This window comes from Catharus ustulatus, unplaced genomic scaffold, assembly GCF_009819885.2.
Source record: "Catharus ustulatus isolate bCatUst1 unplaced genomic scaffold, bCatUst1.pri.v2 scaffold_123_arrow_ctg1, whole genome shotgun sequence".
Taxonomy (NCBI): domain Eukaryota; kingdom Metazoa; phylum Chordata; class Aves; order Passeriformes; family Turdidae; genus Catharus; species Catharus ustulatus.
Window position 1 is genome coordinate 29,527 of NW_024879469.1, and position 9,804 is coordinate 39,330.

A 9,804-nucleotide genomic window follows, 5' to 3' on the forward strand; every position below is an offset into this window, starting at 1 on the left:
AGTGATCTCTGACCATAAAAGAGCTCGCCGCCTGTCACAGATTTGGTACTCCTGAAAGAGCATGTGAGGATTTTTAAAAGGAAAAATTGATCCCAAACGTAACTACAGATATAGATTATGATATCAATCAGTTAAAACAAATAGAACATAAAGCACAAGAAGAACAAAGAGATTTAACTACAAACTGGTTAGACAAAATCTTCAAAGGGTTAGGCTGGAATGTGAGTTCATGGATTAAGTCTGTCATTGAGAGTTTGATAATCTTACTAATTATGTTCTTAGTGATTTGGTTTGTCTGCAGCGTCCTGAAAAGAGAAATACAGAAAAGAACATCCTGGAACCGAAAGATAATGAAGGCACTGACAGGGGACAGAAATCCACACCCAAACACAACCTTGGATTTGAAGATGAACATCAAGTATAAACTCAGAAGCCAAAAGGAGTGAATCAAGTTTTACACTCATTATAGTGAAGTGAAAATACTTTCAAAGGGGGGAAATGATAGCATAGGGCTAAAAATGTTTCTAAAATCATGGGAATTGTGTACAACAGATTCAGGGGGTGGAAAGAAAGGCTGGGTCTGGTGGGGCTGGGAAAGGGAACCAGGCCTGGGAACAAATGTTGAGTCAGATTTGGGGTTGTATCCCGACTCCCAGAGCTCTGCAATAAAAGCCCCTGTGTGCAATCCTGTTGTGCAATCCTGTTGTGTTTCTATGCCATTGTGTTTTGTAGTTTTGTGCCAGCCTGTGCTGTTTCCACTTCCGGTTTTGCATGGGAGGAGCGTCAGGCAGATTTGCAGTTTGTAAGGGAGGAGCGTCAGGCAGACTTGCGGTTTGCAGGGGAAGGGGGAGGCCGCTCCTCAGCGTCGCCTCAGCGCCGGCTGCACTCGGCGTTATTCCGCTCCGATCGTCAGGGCCCTATCGCGATAGAGCGAAGCTGTCGGGGATAGAGGAGCAGGTGAGAGGCTGAGGGGGTCGCGGGGCGATGGAGGAGCGGGGTTCGGGGGCAATGGCGGAGCGGGGGCGGGAACCGTGAGGGTCCTGTAGCCATAGAGCGCAGGTGTCGGCGACAGAGGAGCAGGTGAGCGGCTGAGGGGGTCACGGGGCGATGGAGGAGCGGGGTTCGGGGGGCGATGGCGGGCGGGGGCGGGGTGCAGACCGTGAGGGTTCGTGAGGGGGACAGGATGGTGGGGGGGTGGGGGCGTGGCCTGCGCGGTCAGGGCGGGATCGTGAGGGGGAAGAGCCGGGGGGGGGAGGGGTAAAAAAGGGATTTGGGGTGAAAAACGGGGAAATTGGGAAAAAGTAAAAGGATCATGAGGGGAAAAGAGGTTCGGGCGGGGGCGAGGAATGGGGATGGGGAGAAAAATGCGGGTTTGGAGGCAAAGCAGAGACGTGAGGGGGAAAATGAGGGGTTTGGCTGGGGGAGGTGGGGGGGAGGGCGGGAGGGAAATTTTGGGGTTAAAAATTGAGTGTGGAGGGGATCTTCTGGGGATATAAAAATAGATATTTTTGAGATATTTTGGAAAGGTTTTTGGCTTACAGCAATGGGATTATTGGGGGTATTTTGGCTTATAGCAAAGGGATATTTTGGGGATATAGAAATGGGATATTTTGGGATATTTTTGGCTAGCAGGAATGGGATTTTTGGGGGTGTTTTAGGGATATTTGGGGCTGTAGGAATGAGATTTGTTTGAGATATTTCAAGGGGATTTTCGGCTATAAAATTAGGATTTTTTGTGGCTATAAAAATGAATTTTTTGGCAGAATTTAGGGTTTTAGTAAAGGAATATTTTGGGCTGTAGGAATGGGATTTTTTAAAAAAATATTTCCAGGGGATTTTGGGCTATAAAATTAGGATCTTTTGGGGATATAGAAATGGAATTTTTGGGAGGATTTTGGGCTACAGGAATGGGATTTTTTGGGAATATTTTGTGCTACAGGAATGGGATTTTTGGGGGTGTTTAGGGGATATTTGGGACTGTAGGAATGGGATTTTTTGGGGGGCTCAGGGGATGTTTTGGGGGGATTTGGGGGCCCTGACTCACCCCTCCCCACCCCCACAGCACAATGGCAGGCAGCGATTCCAGCAAGGACACCCAGGAGGAGAAACCCCGGCTCAATCAGACAGGATTTGCCATCATGCCTGAACCTGACTGTGCCCAGGAAGGCCGGGCTGGGGACCCCTGCTCGCGAAGGCAGGACCGCAGCCGGGAGTACTACCCACCAATGCATGATTGAAGGACGGGAACTGGGAATGGACTGGGAGGGACTGGGATGGACTGGGATGGACTGGGAGGGACTGGCGGCCATCGCCCAGCGCATCGTGGCACCGGGAAAGGGAAACTGCACCTTGTACAGGAGCACTGCTCCAACTGAACCACATCTGTCACTACAAGATGGCTGCAACCACTTTTTATTTTTTAGTGACAGCACTGTGCTTCTCCTTTGATGGAATCTAGGATGAGGAGTCTTGAATCTTTTTTGTTAAAACTTCTAGGCATTTCTTGTGCTGTTGCACTATTTCATCCAGCATGGTCAGGAAATGCTGGGAATCCTGGTGAGAAAGGCACAAGGAAACAGCAGGGGACAGTATCAGCAGACTGCAGAAAATCAGCGTATTTTTTTTACTCTGTAGCAGAACACAAAAGCATTCTGCAGACTAGTAGATTAAATCAGCATTTCCTTATTAAAGTCACAGCCCTCGCAGACAAAGGTCAGTGCCTCTGAATATCAAAATTCACTGGCTCTGGTAGTTTCATCTGTTGGTGAAATTACAGCTCACATAGTGACTTAAAAAATGTCTAAAGCAGCTATTGTCACTCTTCTACTCTGGTTAGATTTTCAAAGATTTGGTACAGGGACTGGTCACCCAGTTTTACCATGAACTGAACTCAGTTCCTGACACCTCTCATGTGGGATTTATCGATTATGAAAATAAATGGCGAGTTAGGCCACTATGGATCAGATATAACAGCCCAATCTTGAGAGATGCAAGGGATTTATTTCCCATCAGGTCATGAGGCCATGGCTGCAGGTCTGCCATGAGAATACCAGCACTGTAGCCAATCTCAGCTGGCCTGTCCATTTCGTGCTCCCCAAGGTCCTGTCATTGTGGAGACTGCAGACACAAAAGGCACTGAAAATGGGAGTCCTTTCCCAGGACTAAGACAGACTTGGAAAAGGGGTTGAACTGACATGGAACATCACATACCAATTCAAGTTAATAATCTCTAAGATTAATTTATACAGGTTCAATGGGCACCAAACCTATCATCTGAAACACTTACCATTGCTGGCATCTGATTTATCAAAGACTCCTCTTTGAAACACAGGCATGTCATTTCATCCAGTTGCTGCCAAAGAGCACGAATTGCAGTCTGTCTGATTAACAAAAAGCACACACTGGTTACACAGCAAGCGTATATTTTAAAGATAATTACTATAAATTATGATTAATCTTATGATTATTTAATATAACAATTAACCATTGGTTTTTGAAGTACATGCGAGTATGACATACAAATTAAAGTAAATGTATCACATGTCCAGAATTTCTAAGCTTCACTACAAACTTCATGATGAGCAAGACTTACTGTGCTTTTTCTAGGACTTCGCTCTTCGGTTGCCCCATCTCTGATGCAGCAGTTGGAGAGCTGCTGGTGGAGGTGTCTGGCAGGTCCTTTGGAGAGCTGTTTTCCCCAGGTGGAAAAGAGGGGGTGCTTTGGACCTGTTTTGATATATTTTCCGCTCTTTGACACCTTTCTGGGGCAGGGGGCGAATAGCTCATCCCTTTTTTGAGCTTTTTGACCCTGTAAAAAAGAGGATGGATTTATAAGATGTCATGCTTTCAGATAAATAACAGCTTCTTTAGAACAAATCAATGCTTTCACATACTAAGACAAAATATTGAATTCATATTTTATTTTCTGTCTGTGATCTTCACAGGTATCACAGGAGCTGCTGACTGGAGGCGGGGCCGCGGGGCCGGGCTGCTGACTGGAGGCAGGGCCGCGGGGCACGGGCTGCTGACTGGAGGCAGGGTTGCGGGTCAGGGGCTTCCGGGTGCCTGCTGGGCTGCGAGGCTGGGGCTCCTGGCTGGAGGCGGGCCACGGTGCCACGGCAGCCGGATGGAGGCGGGGCCTCGGCCAGCAAACGTGCGGGGGGAGCTGGGGGCGGAGCCTCGCTGCAAAAAAAAGTGCGCCCTATAGTCCGGTGCGCCTTATCTGATCTACGAAGTTGCGAATTTTGCCGACTCCCGGGGGTGTGCCTTATGTCTGGTGCGCCTTATGGTCGTGAAATTACCGTACTTACAAGACCCAAAAAGTTTTAAGAGTTGGAATAGGTAACAATTATATTACCTTTGTAAAGATTAATTTTCTTGTCTAAATTGACATTTTCAATACAATTAAAATAAAACATAATGAAAAACATCACACATTACTTCTTACTTTGTGATTTTCACCCTGGCAAGACAGAGTTTCACTCCTACCTCTGAGCATACTGGAGAGTATTTATTGTGGCTTCTGCAGCTCTCTGCATAGGTGCTACATTGGCGATCATACAAAGATGGAAATCGCCAATGAAAGAGTTCTTTAGCACCTAGGGTTCAAAGGAAAAAAAACAGGTTCTTAGCAGTTCATGCCCCTTGCACATCATGTAAATTAACAATATCTTTTTTTTTTTTGATGTAGTCCTCTTGCCTCAGTTTTCTTCCTTTATTTGTTTACAGTTTAAAATGAATACAGTTATTAATTAGGGCCCTAAACAGGCCCTTGTTCCAGATGCATCAAGGGTGACAATATGGTTTGAGGAAAAAAGCAGATGTTACAGCTGAAGTCAAGAAATATTGATGAAAGCTCTCAGGACACTGGCATAACTGAATAGAAGATCCAGACTGGAGGGAGATGGATGGTAAGTCTGTATGAATCTGGAAGGTGGTATTTGGGGTTTTGTTTGGCTTCAGTTTTGGCTGTCAGTCCCCATTGTTGGCTGGAGGAAATTAGCAGTTGGCTTTAATTCTGTGATTACCTTTAAAATTAAAATTTACAAAAGCTATGCATTTCCCTCTTCCTGAAGAAGTGACTGAACTATGCCACCCTATTTTTGTCCTCAGCAGGGAAATCTCTCCTTTTGCCTTTCTGCTCATTTTACCTGAGTTAATTTGCTTCGCCGGAAAGGAACATGTGTGTGTTCCTGACCCAATGCTCGAATGCACTCCTTCAGCTACCAAAAGAAAAAAAAAAATAGAAGGGAAAAAATAGATCAGTCATGCACTGGCAAGGAACTGAACCACATCAAACCAAACCTACCCAGGTCTTCATCACCTTAAAGACTATGTGTTGCGCCTGCAAAGTCAATTTGTGCCCTGCCTTATGGCTCCATGGGCTACACCAAATGCAAAGAGCTGGGTAAGCACACCCCTTTAGCACACACAGAGCTCCACAGAGCTGCTGCCTGCACCACATCTCGCTAGTCTGAAGGCAGTCTGGGTGTAACAAGTAAGACATCAAACTATTATAATGCTTTAGTTTGGCCCCCATAGTTGCAGTATTTGACAGTCTTCCATTTGAAAATAAAATGAATATCAAACCAGCAGCAGACTTCAAATCTCATGGGTTTAAAGGTTTGAAGAGAGTATTATGATCATTGAGTCCAGAACTCGGTTTTACAGGCTTAAGGTTACAAAGGTTTACCCGAAGATGCTTTTTGTATTTAATTCAGTCACTACTTGTAGACTGTCCAGGTATATCTTCTTAGTTTCACACAATACCAAAAACATACAGACTCTGATTTTAGAGTTTCTTTTAAAAGAGTAATTAAATACAAAACTTTCCCCAGACGTAATAGTAGCTTACTGCCAAAAGACTTTGGTTTATATCTGCTCCTTCCATTTTGATTCGATTGTCCAAATCTTTGTATTCATCTGCCCTTTCACTGCCAGCCAAGTCAATGAACAATATCCTAAGAAAAAAACAAAGCTGCATTTATCTTAGGGGCTTTTTATCCCTCTTCTTTTTTCATTAAATCAGTAGGTTGCAACAAATGGCATCAGAAGAGTGATTAGAAATTACTACTTTTGAACAACAAGATACATCCACTGGAAATATCTGAGATACCAAAATAAGCATAGCTGCAGGAACAGTGTCAGAGCATCTTAACATTAAATAACAGAAAATGAAGTTAAAATGTGGGCTAGGTGACGAGTTCACGTGGGTATGTCCACAGCAGGCATCTACCTTTAGCAAAATTAAACACTGAAGATGAGGGGGTGGATTTGATTGGCAAACTCCTTCACCGGAAATTTGTACGAACAATGTTGACACAGCTCTTGCAGATGTGCCTAAAGCATTTTCCTTGGAAACAGAAAGACTGGAACTTCTCAAAGTCTCTTTTAACCCTATAATTTAACTCACACTTGTGCACTAACACCTCCGCTTTGTCTCTTGGATGTCCCTGGGCTTGACATCTGCACTGAGCACTTCTGCTTCTGGTCTTACCTTCCAGAGGCCCTCTTGGTTGTGTCTTTAATTCGAATTTGGATGATGGCATGAGATCGAGACGAGTATAGGTTTTTTCCGGTTTCTCCTGTGCTACGTTCTTTATCCCCCTTCAAAATTAACTGCAAAATCCAAGTGAATTGCAAATAAAACTACAATCTCTCAGAAAGAGATCTTGTCCTCCTAAGATGATGAAACATTATGAGGAAAGGTTCATTACAGCCTTAAAATTTGGTGCAAGGTAGTAGAGTAAGCCAGAGTAAGGGACAAAGTTGACAGATAATTATTAATTATACTCAACACAATAAAATAAAATAAGAAAACAAGGAAAAAAGACAAGGCAGCAGGACAAAGGCTTCTTCAAGGTACAAATCTGGATAATTCTTTTCTGAAAACTTTGAAGGACTGTTGCAGAAACTCTAGGGGCAGGGCATTCATAAAACAGCTATATGGTAAATTTGCACTCTTACTCACAAAAACATCACCAGCTTGTCCTGAAGTTTGGAGTTAATGGGAAGATGAAAAACTAAATTAAGTGCAATGTAAGTGTAAGTGGACAACACTATGCCAATTTTAATGAGTCAGTTACAATATCAAGCACTTCCTTACCAAAAAAAATGAATTCAGCTATGCAAAGTCAGGCTAAATAGAAAGTAGATTTAATCACCTTGCTTGCTGCAGGACAATACAGAAAATTGTGCAGTGTCCTTTAGAGCTCAGCCAGGTAGGGAAGGAAAACTGAAACCTTGTTCATGGTGAATGTCAGCTAGTGTTTAAAGATCTTGATGCACACATGTAAGCAGTATTTTAATCCTAATTCAGACAAATATCTCAATCTTAAATATTTTCTAGTTTCTGATTCTAATAATTTTCAAATATATATATTCTGTGCCAAAACTACACCTTTTATATACAAAAATCTAAGAACCCCAGGATACCCCACTGGGAGAAAATACATATCCAGCTTTCAAGGTCCCTTACTGGGACACTATTTAATTTCTGAAATCTTTCCCTAAGGAATGGCTACAGAAGCGACAGCTGTGAATCAACTGCTTGCATGTGGCTAACACAAGAAACAGCCTAATGAATAAAGGCACTTTTAATAGAGCCCCTTGGTGCTCTGCTGGGGTTGTCAATTTCAGGCCCTTAAACAGCACATACACTTGTGCTACACAGTAAATAATCTCTGTAAGTGACACACCTCACAAATCAGCACATCAAACTGCAGAATACAAAGAACGAATCCCAAACATTACCTCCAACAGATGATCTACAGAATCCACCTGAATCTCCCGCAGTCCAACTATCTGAGAAATGTGGTTAGTATCTTCTCTTGCAAAAAGTCTGAAAAGAGAACAGTAGAAAGGAGATACCTGAAATCTCAGAAAGCAGCAATGAAAACACTTGTCTGTGCCATGACACTGAGAAAACACAATCAAGGCTACTGACAGGGGAGAGGCCCTGCTGACATTCTTTTTTTTTTTTTTTCAGAACTGAAGAGGTACTTCATTTATAACGAGCATCACTGACATTGCACTGCTAAAGAGATACTACCAGTGCATTTCTGCTGCAGGCTCTGCACAGTCAGGCATGTAGATCAGCAGGATCTTCAGAGAAGGGATTGGCAAGAGCCAAATCCCACTGGCACAGCAGGACGGACAGCCAGAGTTTATGCTTGACCAGGAAAAGACAAGGACTCCACAATGCCTGACACACGACAGGCTGGCCAAAGAAGTTGTGGATGTCCCATGCATGAAAATATTCAAGTCCAGGTTGGATCGCATTCTGGGAAAAAAATAGTCTAGTGGAAGTTGTCCCTGCCCAGGGCAGCAAGGGTGGAACAAGATGATCTTTAAGGTTCCTTCTCAAAACATTCTGTGATTCTAAGACAGGAACTTCTGGCCACAAAAAGCTCGTTTCTCTACCTGTGGATGTTCAGCTATTATCTTATTACAGTGTAAGCAAGAGCCTGAGCTTGTATCTCAAACATTAGTCCTTATTTTTTCCCCAAACAATAAACCAGGAGTCCCTATCAATGTCACAGCATCTACTCTCAGATCTTGCATCCCTTCCTAAGTAGCTCCTAGAAACAACCCTAATTAAATACATAACATTTGCTATAAATGCTAGTACGTTAGAAGTAATCACATGAAAACAGTAACCAGCTGATTCACAACCACAGGCTTACAGTAAATCATGTTTTTACTTAAATACCTTTTCCTTCCGTTTAGGAGGTCGTAAAGACGTTCACAGTAGATCTCATAAAAACTGATCAGAACAATAAGATCTTTCCTGGATGGTGATGTTTCCAGGTGCCTAAAGATGTCCTTGGCCGCGAGGGCGTAGAGTCCTGGGTTCTGGTGATTCCCCATCATGGTGTAAGTCTTGCCAGCACCAGTCTGCCCGTATGCAAAGCAAGTTGCATTGCCTCTGTGAAGACATTATGTGTTCAGTGCCACATGTGGAGAGTTAGGGATATGCATGCAGAAGATATCGGGCTGTACGGTCAGTCAGGACCGAGTGGCCCTGGGCTTGGGACCACCATGCCGGGCCTGAACCAGGTCGCCACGCCTTGAGAAGGCAACACCACACCTGATTCATTCCTATCTATTAAATAATATTCTGCAATGCTGCTATCTATCTGTAGTAGCCCCTTAGCAATGAGGTTTGGTCTGATACCCTCTCTGGGAAACTGCAGAACACTTTACAATGATTTCCAAGTATACCCTATGGAGATTTGATGTGGCACAAGGAGCTGGCTGTCTTCCTTTCTTTTCCTTTCTCTGCCCCCCTTCAAAAAAAGGTTTTGTACCTGGTTCAGTACTCCTGGCAGAAGGATGGGTAAAAATGTAGGGCTGGTAATCACAGTGAAAAATTTATTGGCAGCTTAGATTGTAGATTGGCCTCACCATCGTGTCAGATTAAACAGAATGCCAGCAGGAGGGATGGAAAAGTACGGGGAAAGCTGGGTTAAAAATAGCATAATCTCTTCTGGTGGCATTGCTGGATTAGCTGTAATGTGAATTGTGGCTTTAGTGATTATTACACAGATAGGTACAAGCCTAATTCTCCTTTTTCACTTTCCTTTTCTCAAGAGCATGATACTCTGTTGATGACACTTGGAGATTTTAGTAACAGAATACTCCATTTAGGTAATTTTCAGCATGGATATGTAATCTTTTCCTTCAAAGACACAAAACATTAATTATATTCAAGTATATATTTTATATATATAATCTTGCACAGAAATTAGATGTCTCATGTAAAGCCACCATCAATTTCCCATTAATCAGGAAGTATGTAATTAT

General features: G+C 43.4%; 1 long non-coding RNA gene across 1 annotated transcript; it reads left to right on the forward strand.

The window, feature by feature from the left end:
* Positions 1 to 657: 657 nt before the first annotated feature.
* On the forward strand, positions 658 to 2,603 carry LOC117011374. The gene is made up of 2 exons (XR_004420939.2): positions 658 to 957; positions 2,063 to 2,603. It is a non-coding gene; the product is annotated as an uncharacterized LOC117011374 (long non-coding RNA).
* Positions 2,604 to 9,804: the final 7,201 nt, after the last annotated feature.